At 34.6% G+C, this 20,277-nt stretch overlaps 1 long non-coding RNA gene across 1 annotated transcript in view; it reads right to left on the bottom strand.

Annotated features, from left to right (window-relative positions):
- Positions 1–20,277, bottom strand: part of LOC138136831 (uncharacterized) — a 125,634-nt gene that overhangs the window by 37,488 nt on the left and 67,869 nt on the right. The window lies entirely within an intron of this gene.

Consider the following 20,277-nt stretch of genomic DNA (forward strand, 5'->3'; position numbering starts at 1 on the left):
AAAACTCATGTTGGACCCTCGCACGGTTTCTTGTTTGAACTTTAGTTGTTTGTACTTTAAAAGTATACATAAGAAGCTTTTAGCAAATAATAAGTTTACGAAGGAAGCCATACCCAGTTTACAAATTCCTCATGGTATACAAAATTTTCAAATTTTAAAAAATTCTGTTTCAAAACTAAGGAATTGGGACAAATTGTGTACTTTAATTTTTAATGAAATGTCGATGATGTCGATAATGTTGTACGTTGGTCACGATATCAACGAATTTCATGGTTTCGAAATGGATAGTCCAGAATTAAAAATTGCCGAACACGTAAGTATCATCAATAAAATAATTAATATCTCCATAATTATTTAGGTTTCCGAAAGGGATAAATACCATTTTAAGCGATACAGACAGCAGGGTGGTTTCATATAAAAATAAATTTTATAATCAAGCTTTAACAATGTGTAAAAAAAGTTGAAAATTAAATAAATAAAAGAAACACCTAAAATAATGGGAGTATTTTATTTGTGTTATAATTAAAACGAATAGTAAAATAGAATGGAATTTAGGGAAGGAGGTAAAAATCACAGCAGGCTCTGAAATTTTGCACCTACCACAAGCCGATAGATGGCCTCGGCTATAAAATGTCGCGGCTCAGCCAAGAATTAGCGCCGCACAAAATGGCGCTATCCATTAAACAGTGCGACAATATAGCGCTCGACATAATAGCACTGATTCAAAATAACGCTGATATGAAAACGCGTCGGACTAAATAGCGTCGGTCACAATAATTCTTTTACAAAATAGCGCCGAAAAATAATAAATTGCGACAAAATAGCGTCGGACAAAAATCAAAATTGCTGCCTTCAACTGTAATAATTTTAAGTGCCATCAATCGTTTCTTTCACTTGAAATTACGAAGAAGATAATGGAGTTTGGGAAGTCTCAAAAGGGTGGAAATATTCTGTTCTACGACGGCTTCAAATACCGGGTAGATAAAAAACGAGAAGGCTATACAACCTGGCGATGCAGCAGATCTACTTGTAAGGGGAGGTTGATGGTCATCACAGGCAAGGACACTCCGAATAGAACTACCGGACATAATCACGCTCCTGACCATGTGGACAAAGTTATATCTTCAGTGAAGGAAAATATAAGAGAGCTGGCTCGCACCACTGACGCGAATCCTCGTGCGATCGTACAGCAAGCTTGTAGTAATAGCATATCTTCTGAAGAGGTGGCTGTAAATCTTCCCAGTTATGAAGCGTCGCGAAAAACTATCCAAAGAATAAGAAACAAGGAATTCAAAAAATCTTCTATCTTTAACAGCATCGCTGAAGTAAGAATAGAGGGACAGTATGCGAAAACCGATAGAAATGAAGATTTTTTGTTGTACGATTCCGGCAGCAATAATAAGAACAGAATATTAATTTTTGGAACGCGAAATAATCTAGACTTGCTGAAAGAATTTACACACTGGTCCGTAGATGGAACATTTAAAGCTTGTCCGGAGGTTTTCTATCAATTATTTGTGATACATGCTTTAATCGATACAAAGGCGTTACCGATGTTGTATGCGTTGCTTCCAAACAAGCTACAAAATACCTACGTTGAACTGTTCGAATCACTAAAAACTTTGGATCAAGCGTTGGAACCTGTCAGCGTAATCGTTGATTTTGAGCAAGCTTCCATAAACGCGATAATGCATGTTTTTCCCAATTCTAGAATCGTCGGCTGTGCTTTCCACCTCGCACAGAACTTGTGGCGAAGAATTCAACGAAACGGTTTAACTCAGTTGTATAAAGATAACGAAGAAATTCGACTTCTGTGTAAAATGTTACTTGGGTTAAGTTACGTACCGGAAAGGGACGTCCAGTTTGCGATGGAAATAATTTCCCAGGAAGTTCCTGCTCAACTGAAACCGATTTTTCAATATTGGGAAGATAATTATGTCGGTAGAAGAATGAACAACATAAAAGCCAGGTTTGACATATCGACGTGGAACGCATTTGAACGTGTAAACAGTGATCTGCCAAAAACGAATAACTCTTTGGAAGCATGGCATCATTCATTACAGCGTAGTCTGAACTGTCAACATCCACATATATATAAATTATTGAACCAACTGAAGAAGGAACAAAACTCTGTCGAAATTTTCATAAGCAGACATCGTGCCGGTTTCAGGAAAAAAGATACACCCAATAGTAAATATGTACAAAAGAATAAGCGGTTGAAGACTCTTGTGGCAACGTATTCGTTTCCTAGAGTTTACCAATATTTAAAATCCATTGCGTTCAATTTATCTCTTTAAACAAGACTGTTATTTAATGATTTCTTTTTCAAATCATGTTAACTCCTTTTTTTAATATATCGATAAAGTTATTGTGTCTCGACTTGATTTTGACCGACGCTCTTGAGTTCTTAAGGCGTTTCGTCCAGCTCTCTTTAGTCTGTGAGTTATTTTGTCCGGTGCTATTTTGAATTGCGCTTTTTTTGACAGCGCCATTTTGTCCTAACGCTGTTTCGGAGCGCTTTTTTTGATAGCGCCATTTTGTGCGGCGCTAATTCTTGGCTGAGCCCTTTAATTCACCTAGAGACTTGGCTCGTTTTAAGGCTTTGCAATGCAGAGAATCAGGATCTTGGTTACATGCAATACCTTCTCCTAATATTGGTACTCTTTTAGATAACACTTCCTTCCAAGTTTGTATTGGTTTAAGATTGGGTTGTAATCTTTGTACACCTCATATTTGCAAATGCAATGCGAAAGTTGACGAAATTGGCACCCACGGTCTAAGTTGTTTCAAAAGCAGTGGTAGATTTTCAAGACACACTGAAATTAATTCCATTATCAACCGGTCTTTAACTTCAATTCATGTGAATTCAACTTTAGAACCAAACGGACTGTCTCGGGATGACGGAAAACGCCCAGATGGGATGACTTTAGTACCGTGGATTAAAGGTCAACCTTTGGTTTGGGACGTTACTGTTGTAGATACACTTGCAGACAGTTACGTATTGAAATCATCTGAAGTCTCAGGTTTTGCCGCTGAAATGGCTTGCAAACGCAAACATAGCAAATATAGTTCAATCATTTCGTCAAACTACGTGTTTAAAGGTTTAGCATTTGAAACCTTAGGCCCTTGGTGCAAAGAAGCCATCGATTTCATTAATGTCATCGGAAACCGACTTATCGCGGAATCAGGCGATTCAAAATCAAAGAAATTCCTTTTCGAGAGGATTTCCCTTGCCATTCAACGTGGAAACGCTGCAAGCATTCGGGGCACTTTTCCAGATTCCGCAATATTATCGGAAATTTTTGTATTATAAAACAAAAATGTTTATGTAATTATGTTATTAAATAATATATTTAACTTCATATTAAATATTATTTACTTTTGAAGTATATTGTATGATGTACAGTTAAAACAAATAAATTTTAATATTTACTAATGTTCACTTGTGCAATAAAATGGTAATTTTTGTAATTTATTTGCTGGCGAAGCAAATTTGCCACCTTGGTGATTTTGAGCCAAGTATTGCTAGGTCCGACGATGATGTTCTTCTCGTTGAGGTACCAGTAGAAGAAGTTGTGGTTTTCGTCGTTGCTTTGGCACATCAAAGTCACAGCTTCGCCGACCGGCACCTCAACTAACACCTCCGAAATGGCACTGGTACCGATTTTATGTAACAAATTTAACAAGAACGCTGCAACCACGACCAGGGTGCCTGGGTGCATCTAGTTTGGAGGCAAATTTTTGCACAGTTGTCAGGACCGCTGGGGTGAAGTGTTGTTATCGATTGTGGTCGGTGAAATCTTACAAAGACCGATTTATTTTGAAAATATTACTCAGCAAAGTGAGGACGGAGTGTCTCGTGATCTCGGCGCTGGTGGACGCCCGTCCCGACGTCATTGCACCAATCAGTATAAATTTAGCAAACGCATAACGTGTCGTAGGTCAGAGACAGTTTGGTTTTCCTTGAATTATTCGTATTAGCTTGTACTTGTACGTTGTGGAACGATTTGTGTTGATTGTTTGTCGATGAAAATGCTTCAAGAGGAAGGGGATCTGTAAAAGTGTCAAGTCGAACTAATATTTCGTCATTTTTTTGTGTTTTTAATTTTCACACGATATTTTTACAATATTTTGGTGTAGAACGTTCATCAAAAATTACCGAACATACAAATGTAATACTATTTTTGTTTTTGTCCAAAGACTTTATCGCTCCATCTCTTCCAGTTAGTTTAACGGCAAAAAGCAAAAAAAATTTTCAAATCGTAATCGCACTTCATAGTTAAGATATCTATCTCATTACACTGGGGAACAAAATAGTATATTATGATACAAGTTTATAAGGAAGCCTTTATAGCACGCGCGACGAGTTTAAGAGCACGACGCGTAGCGGAGTGCTTTTAACGTCGCAAGTGCTTTAAAGGCCCTTATAAACGTGTATCATACGCTATTTTTTTATTATACCTGCACTACAATCTGAAAATCATAGCAAAAAAAGTAAATTGAATTACCTTTTCTGAGGTAATCTGTGTCATTAATCGTTGATATAGAAATGGTCAATTGTTGTTGTTTCGTTGCTATCATAGATCGTGTATCAATGTCTATTTATCATTGTTCAAAATGTAGGTGAATTTGTTGTTACCTAAGCAACCTTTAAAGCTCGGCGTGCTTGAATCGCCTGTTTTCGCACGCTCAGGCGTGCTTAAAACGGCGATTCTGATGCAGGTATAATAAAAAAATTTTTTTTCTGCGGCATTAACTTTTGTAGTGAATTTGGATGTAACTCAAGTAACAATTACTCGGGATGTAGTTTTTTTGTTTAAATTGACTCTACTTCTCACAATAAACCCTACTATCCAAAATGATAAAATTTTTAATAATCTGTCCTGTCTTGCTCATTATTTTGATTGCTAAAATATCAGTTGGCTTATTCATTTGTTTGATTGGGTGTTTTTATGTAAAAAAAAAAATATGAGTTCTTCCCGTAAGTTTTGTGTTAACGATCCCAACAATTTTTGCTATACATATATGTGGTAAATATTGTCAACAACTGCAACGAAGAAATATTACGGATTTTGTAAAACAAGCTTACGAAGAATATTTTTTCCAAATATACAATCGGCTAAACCATCAATGTTGCACAGTGAAGATTTAAATTTATGGAAGAAATTAGAAATATCAAGGCTAGTGGACTACTACTAACCAAAAACACAGTACCTACCTACGATATACGATATACGGTCGTATAAAAAACGTTTTTCTTAATTTATTTTCGTGAATTTTTTTATACGATTAATTCTATTTAAATTATTATTTATAACGCTGCTGCCGTTGGAAAATTAAAGTTTTAAATATTTTTATTTTATTCTATGTTCATCATAAGAGGGTTGCCTTTATCTCAAAAACTAGAGTCAATTGGGCAGATATGATAGACTTTTCGTATTCACAAGATTAAAATTACCCAATATCGACTTTCAAACTCCACGCCGCAGAATCAGTGTTCTCCTGTGTTATCACTGACTAATTTCACATACCTACTTAAACAAATCTTACGCAATTTATCAAATACAATGAAAAGTATTGACAAGATATAAAGCTTTAAACAGAACTGTACTCGTACTTCGAGCTATTGGATACCGGGTGACTGATGAAAAAGATTTGACGCTGTATCTTGCTTATTTTTTATCCAATTTGAATTTGAATAAATGACATCAAATGAAATAGCTCCAAAAACACTTCAACACTATCTGATTCCATATTTTTTTGGACGTGATAGCCAACTTTTTTTCAACTTCCAGGGTATATTTTTTTTATTCGTTCTTATAGAGAATTTTCTTCTGAATATCCGTACACTAAACAAAAAACAAAAATTTTATTTTAATTGAAAAATCTATTCTGGTCGTCATTTTTGCCGAAAGTGCATTCATCTGATCAAGGCACGTGACGGTAAAAGATAGGATCTTCTCTTAATTTATTAATAAAGCAAGTATTAAAATTCAATCCTACGCTGGAGGTCATTTCCAAAAAGAACATGTATCGGGTGTTCATTTAAATTTCCGGTCAAAGTTGGCGTCGAAGAGTCGATTGTGAACGCACCACTCGTGTGAAAACGTAAGATTTAAACGCTGATCCCTGACCGGAAATTTAAATGAACACCCGATAACTTTCGTGGTATGTAGGCAAAACGTTTATGTTTCTGGAGAATATGTTGGCTTTAGACGAATCGGTGAAGTTTTGGTCGTTGCAGTAAAATAATCAATTCCATTCAGTTGCAGAAAATTCAAAATCCCTACGTCATCACGTCGGTGTTCGTAATTTCGCCACCAAGCATCATTACGAGATTAAGATTCAGGTAAATTCGCCACCACCGTTTAATGGCATGCTAAGCCTACCGGTAATTTCGCCACTGTACTTCCCGGAATTAATCTACATTCTACACCTACCTGCCCATAAGGACGGAGCCAGTGGACGCGGCGTTGGTCAATTGGGCCAGGCGTCAGGTAGAGGGATTAATTTATCGTTCAGTTAGGCCGATCATTAGTTAAGGGTAGGACAGCACCAAACAAAATACTTTATTAGAAGTGTTGCTGTATTGCTATAGGAATAAATATTTAAAATCAAAGATACAACATAAAAAAAAATGCACGGTGTGGTGCGCTAACTCTCTTTCGCTCTTATCTATCTTTAACAGTTACCCCTATTTGCGGCCACTTTTCCATAAGCAACCGTATTCCATCGTGTAGAGAAAAAAAATAGCTTTAATTTGATATATAATTTATGAAGATACGTTATGAAGTTACGAGTATAAATTAAACAGAGAGGTATAATTGTCCGTTTACTCTAAGGTTATATTGGGGCCGTAGAATTATCCCATTGTGTAAAAGTTGATTTGTCTACAATAGAAAACATTTTGTGATTGTAAACAGCAGGTAAACCCGGCTGGTTGTTTCGTTCAGAGTGGGACTGAGGCAAATTTGTCGAAATATGAATTCCAATTTATAAATTTTCGTTTTTAGAGATTATGTTGAAAAATAAGCTATGAAGGTCTAGTCACAAGGGGGTGTTCTAATTCTATTAAGGAGACCAGTGAATTAACCAGGGTACCATATACTTCGGTTCAGAAAATAATAAAACTAAATATTCTCCCTTAAACCGGACCTTGTACATCCACCCAACAGCTTTTAAAATTTGATTTATTGCAGGGGCGCGTGGCTTCTGAAACCCACACAAAGGGGCAGCTTATTACTTTTACGTCCCCAATATAACCTTAGAGTAAACGGACAATTATACATGTTGACACCCGGTTGCCAAGGGGTTGCGGCCAAGTGAGAAATGGCAACCCAAACTTTTCAATTTCTTTACACATCTCACTTTGAAATGACTTATCATTTATGTAAAAAACAAGTGAACGAAACTGTTTGGGAAAGAATTATTTAATTTAATTTAAATTAAAAAATACTTGCGGCCATATTTTGATAGGCAACCCTGCAGAAACATATTTCTCTATTCATAACTATCTATAAAAATTTTGTTTTGATTAAAAAACAGATGAACGTAGAAATCAGCAGTGGGATCTTAGACTATCAGATGTGGTCAAATTTAAGAGCATTATCTCTGGCTCAACTGCACGGTCAACTTAATCCTCCCCCTGCCCTCCCGTTTACCTGCGTCGTACTTTTTGGCCCAACTGACATACGTTCAGTGGACGGCCCACATAAATATTTCTGTATCTGAGAGTCTGAGACAGGAAAACAAGTAAATGCATGTATATGGAAAAACAATTTATTATTTAAGATTAATTCTTGAAAATAAAATTGTTATTTTTAAGAATTAATCTTTCCATTGTAATCTTATTATTATGTCGTTTTATCATATTATTTATAAATTTTTGTCTGTCTCTGACATGCTTATTATGAATTTTTGCTACCAAATGTAGACTTTGTATTTTCACATAAGTGTCTATTTGAAATTCTTTCAGTTTTTCTAAAAACACAAATAAAGTTGGGTCAGGTGTCAGGTACTTACTTAAATCCACCCGTATTGGGTATGACCCTCAATAAAAATGTATTGAAAAATATTGGTGGGGAAATTACCGATGGGATTTTACTCAACGGGGATGCGCAAAAGATTAAGATAATTACTGGTGGCGAGATTACCTGTCCCCCATCACGTTTAATAGTTTTGTTTTTCTTGATTTTATTTTTTACGTCATCGTTTGAAAATAAATATTGCAAAATTAAATGGAATTATTAAACCAAGGAGAAACTAAATTAAAGTTGTACAACCTAATCACAGATTTAGGACGTGACGTGATCTTTTTAGAATCTTAATGACATATAAATTATGAAAAAACTAGACGTGATAGCGCAAAACCAAAATCATTTTCGTAATCAGGGGGTCGAAGTCGAAATCAGTGTAGACCTGTGTTATCAATAGATAGGTGCGTAAAATATCAGCAATTTGCATTTTATCGATGACTTTATTCAATAGAAAAGATTTTGTATGAAAACAGAAACATTCACAATTACATCAGCAAAAATTTTCCACAAAAAATATGCCATTGTTTTTATTTACTTTTGAAAAATATTTTTACACGAAATTGTGACGTACCTACATTAAAATTGCTTTTATAAACTCTTTCGACCACAATTCGAACTGAATAAATCGGAGAGTCCGAGTAGAGTCCCAAAATTTCTAATCCTTCATAATGATGTCCGAGTAGAGTCCGAGAGATGGTCGAATAGAGTCCGAAGCCGATCAACTCAGGTAACAGGAATGAAAATTACAAAACTATTTGAGACTGGAAACAGATTTCCCCCCCTAATTTCAAACTGATATTTTATTGGTCATGACTCAGGGGTTAGATACTGGCTTATCAGTTACCACCCATACCGCCCGAGTTCGATTCCCGGTTAAATCATCAGGTTTTGGTTTTTTCAAATCACTTCCATCTTTCGGAGGAGATGTAAAGCTGTCTGTCCCGGCTACTTATTTTAGTAGTGGTCGTTAGGTTATGTTAGAGGCACTTGCGCGACCTGAAAACTTCTAGCGCTTGGCCTTAGCCAGAATTTATTTATTTATTGATATTTTACTACTCCTATTTATTCCTTTATGTTTTCTTCAAATAGACAAAAAATGCGTACACATACATAATACATATATACATTTATTTATTTATTGTGCCATACCATACATATGTATATGAAACTTATAGTCTATATTTTAAAATGATTTCCAACTATCTTAATAAATTCTAAGTTATTTATCACACCATTTTTTAATTGGTCAAATTTCTCATCCAAAAATTTTTTATTCTGCAATGTTTTTGAAGAGTAAATTTTTTTTTTCATTTTGCTGCGCAGTTCTAACCTTTATGTAGCTTTATCGCTTTGAAAATCTGTTAAAACTCTCATAAACTGAAAAATATTAGGGTGTGAATGGTAAAATGACGAATTAAACCGCGAATGAAAACTTTCACAGGCATTTGTTGTAATGGTCACCAGCTAGTCTGTGAATGGTAAACATTTGAAGAAAAAATTTGGCACAGCAGTTAAATGTCCCATCCACATATATGAATTTTGAAGAACATAAAAATTCTAAATTTGTTTGACATGAGAACATAATTATTTTGTTCTCTGCGTCGTTTACAAGAAGAAAAGGCCCGTCTCGATTTGTTTTGATCGAATGGGAGTTGAGAGCATGGTGAATTTCTTCTTGAGTTGTTGGTAATTTTGGAAGAACACCCCTTCTTGCTTGGTAGATATTTTTTCTTATACGCTTGATGTCGCAATTCGTCAGTGTTTCGATATCTCCTTTCCTCAGTTCCTGGTGAATTAATTTTGTAGGCCTCTCGTTTAAGTCTTCTGTAGCTTTTCTTTTTAAGGAATTACTTAATTCATTCCTATTAAGTATTTTTTCTTCATGTGGTGGATGATTATGGTTATCGATAACTTCAACGATATTTGTCTTTCCCTCTGTTTTCAAATACGCCGGACACTTTTTATTTCCACTTATTGAACACACCCAACGTTTAACACCACTAGATAGTTCTTTATGAAATCGATATTTAAATCTATCTAGCACCAGAAGCTCTTTTCCTTTCTCACTAATTATCAATTTTAATGAACTCATACTTGATTTTATTTACGAGTATATATATATATATATATATATTCGTATGAAGAAAAATACAATTAAAATTCGAAATTCACAAAATAATTATGGTAAATTATATGTTTTTAATTTGTTGTAGCCAATTTAGGGCGTCTTCGGTAAGTAGATGTAGTTTGGAGAAACCTTGCTGGAATTTAGTAAGGGGAGATTCTTCCACAATGTGTTGGATGGTTTCTTTTTCTGCACCGCATTCACAAGAAGGGTTTTCACGAATATTCCAGTGAAACAGCATATTATTTGTTCATTGAAATCGGATGATAAATAAAAAAGTTATGGGTTGAGGCGTTTTTTATCAAACAGCCTGTATATATTTATATGAAACTTATAGTCTATATTTTAAAATGATTTCCAACTATCTTAATAAATTCTAAGTTATTTATCACACCATTTTTTAATTGGTCAAATTTCTCATCCAAAAATTTTTTATTCTCCAATGTTTTTGAAGAGTTTTTTTTTTCATTTTGCTGCGCAGTTCTAACCTTTATGTAGGTAATCGCTTTGAAAATCTGTATATAATTATTCAAAGGTTTGGTGAGGGTCGTTAATCCCTTACTGACCCGGGACTCTTCTCGGACATCTTAATTTTGTGACCAGTATTAACGCAGGTAAACGGGACTCTACTCCGATCTCCCCATGTAAATCTTAGACTTAATTTCTTCGTAATTTATTAAAATATGCAACCGTGACCTACTAACCCAAAACTTTTTTTAAAAATTCAATTGAAAATTTGCTTTCGATATTGTATTGGTGTCACAAACCTGTCAGAGAGGATAAAAATGCCCTTAAATCAATCTCAGGTAGCCCAAATAGTGGTACTGGCACAAGAGGGATATACTCAGCGACAACTTGCTGAAAGGTTTCAAACTTCGCAGTCAGCTGTGTATAGAGATGAGCGATCCGGTGATTTTTTAAGAACGTCGTTCCTGGTGACCGTGATTTCTCAGTCACCGTTACACAACAACAGTTACGGTGATCACTGATCACGACTAATTTTTACAGGAAATCGTTATCCCTAAATCACTTAATACACATATTTGATGCAGTTAGGTACTTTAGTTGCAGTTATTTTAAGCTGTTTATAAATTATAATTTAAAAGATAATTATTAGTTTATTAATGTGTGTATTATTACACTCCGGCTTATCATGAACAGAACAGGTAGGTACGTTATCACTCCAGATTTAGCTTGGCAAAAATTGCTATCTTTCAGTGAGACAGCTTTTGTTTTGTAATAGTGCCAGATGGTACTTAATAATATTTCAAATTACAGAATTCTGTAAGGAAAAATAGGAAAATGCTAAAGTTACAATTTCTATTTTGTTGTGTGTCGGGTAACGACAAACAAGCAACTGCATAATAACCAGCGATTTAAGAATTTAAGACAATATGTAGTGAAATCACTAATCACGGTTACTTCGAGTATTTGATCACGGTGGTTACTCGTGATTTCCGAGTCACGGTGATAAAATCACCGGTAGTGAAATATCGTTCATCTCGTCATCTCTAGCTGTGTATAGAGTTCTTCAAAGGTATGAGGAGACAGGAACGTACACTAGATGAGCTGGACAAGCTCGTAAAAGGAAAACGTCAAGACGAGAAGATCACTTTTTGTCTTTACAAGCTAGAAGAAAGCATTTTGTCACTGCGCAACACCTCTGAAACGATCTTCAGTTGACTACAGGGACTGTTATTTCCAGCAGAACTGTTTTAAGACGCTTGAGAGAGAGTAATTTAACGCCAAGAAGACCAGTAACTGGTCCATGATTAAATCCAGGACATCGTATGGATCGTCTAAATTTTGCTAGAGAACACAGAAATTGGGACCGCGAATGGCACAATGTTCTCTTTACCGACGAGTCGCGATTTTGTTTAACTAGCAATGATCGACGTAATCGTGTGTTCAGGATTCCGGGCGAACGCTATAGGCAATGTTATTGACAATTTTGGTGGAGGTTCAGTTATGGTATGGGGTGGTATAAATTGGACGGGCCGTACGGAACTTGTTGTTGTTCCTGGAGGGAGCATGACCGGCTAGAGATATAGAGAGGACATTGTTATTCCCCATATTGAAGAATATGCTCACAATTTTGGTGCAAATTTTGTGCTAATTCACGATAATGCACGACCTCATATTGCCAGGATTGTAACAGACGAATTAAATTACGACAATATACAGAGGTTGGATTGGCCAGCTCGAAATTCGGATCTTAATCCCATCGAACATCTATGGGATAACCTTGTGCGACGAGTAAGAAGATCACCAGTGCTCTCGCTGACTCTGCAAGAACTGTCTAATTTGCTAATTGCGCAATGGCAGCTAATACCACAAGAATACATACAAAACTTAATTTCAACTTTACCAAGGCGGATGGAAGCCTGTATTACCGCCAGAAGTGGTAACACAAGATATTAGACTGTTTTTTAAAAAAATTTTTGATTTCATGTTTCATCCTGTTTGGTGTTACAAGTTATCTTGACTTTTACGATAAAATCTATGCTGAGTAAAGTTTTATTTTTATCAGATAGGCTCTCAAGCATATTATGTGCAAAATCCAAGTTCGTAAACCCAATAATTTTAAAGTTAGAGAGAAATAAATTCTTGATTCGATAATTTTGTCACGAAGTGTATATTAGATTATTAACAACAATGTTATTAGAAATTACCACAGTTAACTAATAGCATGATAGTTGAATTAATCATGATTATGACGATAATTTAATTCATGTATAAAAAATCCCATAAGCCGCGATGCATTTGTCACTTTGACATCGGATAAAGTTAGCCCTAACTTTGCATCTGGATAAAATGTGCTTAAACTTCCATGGCAAACTTTTTCGAACCTTATTATTGTTTGTTGTTATGATAACGAACCAACAATCTTAAACATCGACACAGCTTGTAATAAATTGACGTGCAAAATGGCCAATTCAATTTTTCATAATTACCTACCTATCATTATTCATTTAATTATTTCATCGAATTACGCTCGAGGTTTTTTTCGTCCAGGATAAAATTTCATTTTTTAAACTCTAATTTGGTTTCTTTTTGGTAAATTATCGTAAAAAAATTCAATTTTATCCGGACAAAAAAGACCTCTAGTGTAATTACAGTCGACTAAAACTTGAGTTGCATAGGACATTTTTGGATCTTATCTGCATGTCCGTAATTTTGTGGAGGGATCTTAATTCGCCCCACGCTGAATCATAAAGATAAACCTTCACTATACATATGGTCCAATTTCACACTTAAAATTTCTTCGTTTACTTCCCAAACCAAATCTTTTGTTATCCTATAATTTTTAATTCTTTTAATAAGATGAGGTGTATCAAATAATGGTGTAATCTCTTGGTCTTGAAGTATTATTTTTCTTTCAATTTGTTGATTGTTTTCTAGATAAATTTTGCTTGATTCTCTCAACAACAAATTTAGCAATCTTAGCAGCGGTACTACATTATTTGTGAACGTGACACAGCCTCATTTTGAATTACAAGATAGTGACATAAAGATTGACAATCCTTTGACTGATTTTTAGATTATTGAAATTACTTTGATTTTAAAGTTTTGACTTTTTAAAATATTTGCGCCCTCTTGCGAGGGTGCGCTAAACGATTTTCCAAAAATTTATTAGGGACTTTTCATTCTATAGTATTTTATTTTCTCTATGCAGACCATCAGACCATTTTTGATTAGCGCCATCTAGTAAACGTGGACCTTAACTAATTTGGATACCTACCCACCCCACCCACGTTCCATAAGCAGTTCTCAGGCCCTGACTAACAGCTGAGAAGTGAGAAGTGTGATTCATTATTAATGTGGTGGGATATGATGGAAGGCGGCTATTGGCAGATAGAAACATGAAATAATTATTTAAGATACATGATATGATAAGAAATGTGTTGTTTTGATTATTTCACATTTTATTTCGAATGTACCTACGTAGCGTGTTGGTGATTTCGTGTGTTGTTTCCGAGTCTTTTTAGTTGTTTTTATAAAACCAATTCTTTTCAGAGCTGCAGTTTTACAGTGTTTTTTACTAAGGTAAAATACCAAAATATAAAATTTATCTGTAGAGGTCCTTCAATCTGTCATAGGTTGTGAGTCATATTTGCGCAAACGACGAACATCGGTTTTAAGTAAAGTCCTCGTCGAAAAATAGTCAATTTTGACTTAAATTGTAAACCATTTTACAATAGGAGAGAAAAGGGTCTTATAACTACCATAAATAAGTAGGGGTTGTTAATTTACCTGATTTTTGTCCTTCCTTGAGTCGGCACTGCACAACAAAGGGATAATAAAATTAGAGGGTATATTGGTAGTTATAAGACGATTTTATCTCCTATTGTAAAATGATTTACAATTTATGCCAAAATTGACTATTTTTCGAGGACTTTACGCGTTACAAACCGACCGGAAAACATCGTCATTCGTAGAACCTTTATTATATCTGAAATGGCAAATCTACAGCATTTTCATATTTCACAGCTGGCTAAACTATGGGGGCTAGGTGACATTCAGGAGATCGGGGGGTTGTTTAGTCAAATTTCTGTGGGGGCGACGGTTACGTAGAGCTAAGTCTTGCTGTACGCGGCTCTGGAATGTTGACGTGAAGCCTCCGTCGCAGTTATGGGGACTTCGGGGTTTTGTCGGTATACGGTTGGTTGGGGAAGGTGAAACAGGCCTGGCTAGTCAAAAGGTGCAGCTTTGATCTCGTTTATAAAAAATATCTTGACTACTTTTTTTTGACTAGCCAATGTTAAAATAATTCTGAATGATTGTGATCAGGTTTGCTTTACTTCATTATTTCCAGCATTTCCAAGAAGTGATTTTATGTTGGTTTTACCTCAAATAACTTATGGCAACGTGGCTTTGATTTTTCTTTCTTATTTCCATGGATACAACAAAAATTAAATATGTATGTATTTATAGTGTAACAAATATGTAGGTTCATACCTTGTACAAAAAAGAAGATTGAACATTTTTACCTGATATTTCTACTTAACAACGTACTGGTAAGCTATTCCGCGAATTTTGGGGCACCCTGTATAGTATATTTTAAAAAAATTATTAATATTAGTTAACCCTCCACCACCCGGCGGCACGGCAATTTTGCCGGAGCAGGTATAGTCCTACAGAAACTCTAGTGGAATTCGACTTTGGTTGTAAATTTATGTTTGTCACTTGAAAAATAGAATTTTATGCTGCAGCAATAATCCTACTGATAAATGCTAATGAAGGTTGTTAGTTTGGGGTTCACAATGTTAGCTTCAGGGAGGGATGTTACAGGTAGTGGTAGTTGTATTTATGACAACGGTTATTACTTGATAATAAAATCTTATTCTTCGGTTGTTGTTGTTAAATTTACAACCAAAGCCGAATTCCACTAGAGTTTCTGTAGGACTATACATACACTATTACGGATAATACCGTGTGAGCAACAAGTACTGATTGAGTTGGCAATAAATTCTGGTGATTTTTGGTGACTTTTATGTCATGTTCCAACGAGAAAACCATTTTATTAATAAAAGATTACAAAAACCAAGACGTTTACATTTGAAATGTATACCAGCTGTCAATAATGTCAATAAAACAAACTGAAATGGGTACAATTCAGTCTTGAAAATTTTATGTAAAATTTTTTATTGCCAACTGAAACAGTTATTGTTGCTCACCCTGTATTATCAAGTAATAGTGCAGTGCTTATCAACATAATTACCGGCGTCTCACCTCCACATTTTGACTTTTTGTTTTTTTATTTTCTGTGTCAATGTTAAGGAATTTCCTCACGATATGACATGAGTATAATAATATACCTTTTTGAATTTCAACTACCAATGTGTTCTCTAAGTGCAAAGTTTTTAAATTTTTAAAAAGAGATTGCGGTACTATTCCCGTTGCTGAAATTATAAGTAGTAAAATCGAATTTTTTTCTAAACACCAAAGATTTTTCATAGCAACGGAGTGTTCTAAATATTTATTAATATTTGTGTTATATGTCTGCGTTATATTGTGTGAATTTGGAACAGTTAAAAAAAAATTGTTTCCCAGTCTAGAACTGGCTTACAAATCTATGAGGGGCATGATGACCAACTCAATAGACCGGGACCAATGGCTTAACGTGACTTCCGAATCACGAGATAGAATATATCAATATAGCCTAAATATTTCGTATCCCACCTCCACCCGGCGGCACGGCAATTTTGCCGGAGTACATACACTATTACGGATATTACTATCAAGTAATAGTGCAGTGCTTATCAACATAATTACCGGCGTCTCGCCTCCGCATTTTGACTTTGTTGTGTATTATGTTCTGTGTCAATGTTAAGGAACTTCCTCACGATGTGACATGAGTATAATAATATACCTTTTTGAATTTCAACTACCAATGTGTTATCTAAATCCAGAATTTTTAAATTTTTAAAAAGAGATTGCGGTACTATTCCCGTTGCTGAAATTACAAGTGGTAAAATCGAAATTTTTTCTAAACACCAAAGATTTCTCATAGCAACGGAGAGCTCTAAATATTTATTAATTTTTGTGTTATATGTCTGTGTTATATTATGTGAATTTGGAACAGCTATATCTAAAAGATATGCTTGCTTTTGTTGTTTATTTAAAATTATAATGTCTGGTCTGTTATGCTTAATATGAATGTCAGTTAAAATTGTTCTATCAAAATACAGGGTTATTCTATATGATTGTAGTCGAAGTAGGCGTGAAAACTGAATGTAAAATTTATGGTTGCCGCTCCACATAAAAAAACATCAAAATAATGTGAATAAGTGAGTACACACCGTTCACACATGGGAGTTAAATTGGGTGCAAAACGACTCAATATTTCTGGATTCAATTGTTAATTTAACAAAAATAAATAAAATTCTCATCACCGCACTTTTCACCTAAAAAATGACAGTGACAGCGACAAGAATTGACAGTTCACATGAAAGCGGCAAAAATGTAATAACATGGGCATGGCCTACTTCGACTACAATCATTTAGAATAACCCTGTATAACTTGTAACTGTCATTTTCCAAACAACTTTCTGGTGTATAACTATAATGTGGTTGTGTATTCTTTAATAAATTGAATTTAACAGCTAAATTCATGTGTATAATTTTAGCGAATATATCGTGACGTTTTTTATATTCGCTTTGAGCCAAAACGGTGCAAGAAGAAATGATGTGTTCAATTGTTTCCCCTTCAGTTCCGCAAATCCTACATTTATCAATTATCGATTGTAAACCGCATATGTGTTTTTTATAATTTCTTGTATTTATAACACGATCTTGTATTGCAAATATAAAACCCTCCGTCTCAGGATGAATATTTGATTTCTTAAGCCATGCATGAGAGGCCTGAATATTAACTTCTGGTTGTTCCAGTTCTTTAAAGTATCTCCCATGTAAAGACTTCTGTTTTATATTTGCTATAGTGTCAGGTATATTTGGTTTAACAATATCTGAAATTATATTATCACTTAAATTTAAAGGTGTGTAGCCTTTATCGGCTGAAACCAAAGCATTAAAAAAGGTGTTATCACGAGGAAAGAATTATTTAATTTAATTTAAATTAAAAAATACTTGCGGCCATATTTTGATAGGCAACCCTGCAGAAACATATTTCTCTATTCATAACTATCTATAAAAATTTTGTTTTGATTAAAAAACAGATGAACGTAGAAATCAGCAGTGGGATCTTAGACTATCAGATGTGGTCAAATTTAAGAGCATTATCTCTGGCTCAACTGCACGGTCAACTTAATCCTCCCCCTGCCCTCCCGTTTACCTGCGTCGTACTTTTTGGCCCAACTGACATACGTTCAGTGGACGGCCCACATAAATATTTCTGTATCTGAGAGTCTGAGACAGGAAAACAAGTAAATGCATGTATATGGAAAAACAATTTATTATTTAAGATTAATTCTTGAAAATAAAATTGTTATTTTTAAGAATTAATCTTTCCATTGTAATCTTATTATTATGTCGTTTTATCATATTATTTATAAATTTTTGTCTGTCTCTGACATGCTTATTATGAATTTTTGCTACCAAATGTAGACTTTGTATTTTCACATAAGTGTCTATTTGAAATTCTTTCAGTTTTTCTAAAAACACAAATAAAGTTGGGTCAGGTGTCAGGTACTTACTTAAATCCACCCGTATTGGGTATGACCCTCAATAAAAATGTATTGAAAAATATTGGTGGGGAAATTACCGATGGGATTTTACTCAACGGGGATGCGCAAAAGATTAAGATAATTACTGGTGGCGAGATTACCTGTCCCCCATCACGTTTAATAGTTTTGTTTTTCTTGATTTTATTTTTTACGTCATCGTTTGAAAATAAATATTGCAAAATTAAATGGAATTATTAAACCAAGGAGAAACTAAATTAAAGTTGTACAACCTAATCACAGATTTAGGACGTGACGTGATCTTTTTAGAATCTTAATGACATATAAATTATGAAAAAACTAGACGTGATAGCGCAAAACCAAAATCATTTTCGTAATCAGGGGGTCGAAGTCGAAATCAGTGTAGACCTGTGTTATCAATAGATAGGTGCGTAAAATATCAGCAATTTGCATTTTATCGATGACTTTATTCAATAGAAAAGATTTTGTATGAAAACAGAAACATTCACAATTACATCAGCAAAAATTTTCCACAAAAAATATGCCATTGTTTTTATTTACTTTTGAAAAATATTTTTACACGAAATTGTGACGTACCTACATTAAAATTGCTTTTATAAACTCTTTCGACCACAATTCGAACTGAATAAATCGGAGAGTCCGAGTAGAGTCCCAAAATTTCTAATCCTTCATAATGATGTCCGAGTAGAGTCCGAGAGATGGTCGAATAGAGTCCGAAGCCGATCAACTCAGGTAACAGGAATGAAAATTACAAAACTATTTGAGACTGGAAACAGATTTCCCCCCCTAATTTCAAACTGATATTTTATTGGTCATGACTCAGGGGTTAGATACTGGCTTATCAGTTACCACCCATACCGCCCGAGTTCGATTCCCGGTTAAATCATCAGGTTTTGGTTTTTTCAAATCACTTCCATCTTTCGGAGGAGATGTAAAGCTGTCTGTCCCGGCTACTTATTTTAGTAGTGGTCGTTAGGTTATGTTAGAGGCACTTGCGCGACCTGAAAACTTCTAGCGCTTGGCCTTAGCCAGAATTTATTTATTTATTGATATTTTACTACTCCTATTTATTCCTTTATGTTTTCTTCAAATAGACAAAAAATGCGTACACATACATAATACATATATACATTTATTTATTTATTGTGCCATACCATACATATGTATATGAAACTTATAGTCTATATTTTAAAATGATTTCCAACTATCTTAATAAATTCTAAGTTATTTATCACACCATTTTTTAATTGGTCAAATTTCTCATCCAAAAATTTTTTATTCTGCAATGTTTTTGAAGAGTAAATTTTTTTTTTCATTTTGCTGCGCAGTTCTAACCTTTATGTAGCTTTATCGCTTTGAAAATCTGTTAAAACTCTCATAAACTGAAAAATATTAGGGTGTGAATGGTAAAATGACGAATTAAACCGCGAATGAAAACTTTCACAGGCATTTGTTGTAATGGTCACCAGCTAGTCTGTGAATGGTAAACATTTGAAGAAAAAATTTGGCACAGCAGTTAAATGTCCCATCCACATATATGAATTTTGAAGAACATAAAAATTCTAAATTTGTTTGACATGAGAACATAATTATTTTGTTCTCTGCGTCGTTTACAAGAAGAAAAGGCCCGTCTCGATTTGTTTTGATCGAATGGGAGTTGAGAGCATGGTGAATTTCTTCTTGAGTTGTTGGTAATTTTGGAAGAACACCCCTTCTTGCTTGGTAGATATTTTTTCTTATACGCTTGATGTCGCAATTCGTCAGTGTTTCGATATCTCCTTTCCTCAGTTCCTGGTGAATTAATTTTGTAGGCCTCTCGTTTAAGTCTTCTGTAGCTTTTCTTTTTAAGGAATTACTTAATTCATTCCTATTAAGTATTTTTTCTTCATGTGGTGGATGATTATGGTTATCGATAACTTCAACGATATTTGTCTTTCCCTCTGTTTTCAAA

Source organism: Tenebrio molitor, chromosome 8 (assembly GCF_963966145.1).
Source record: "Tenebrio molitor chromosome 8, icTenMoli1.1, whole genome shotgun sequence".
NCBI lineage: Eukaryota > Metazoa > Arthropoda > Insecta > Coleoptera > Tenebrionidae > Tenebrio > Tenebrio molitor.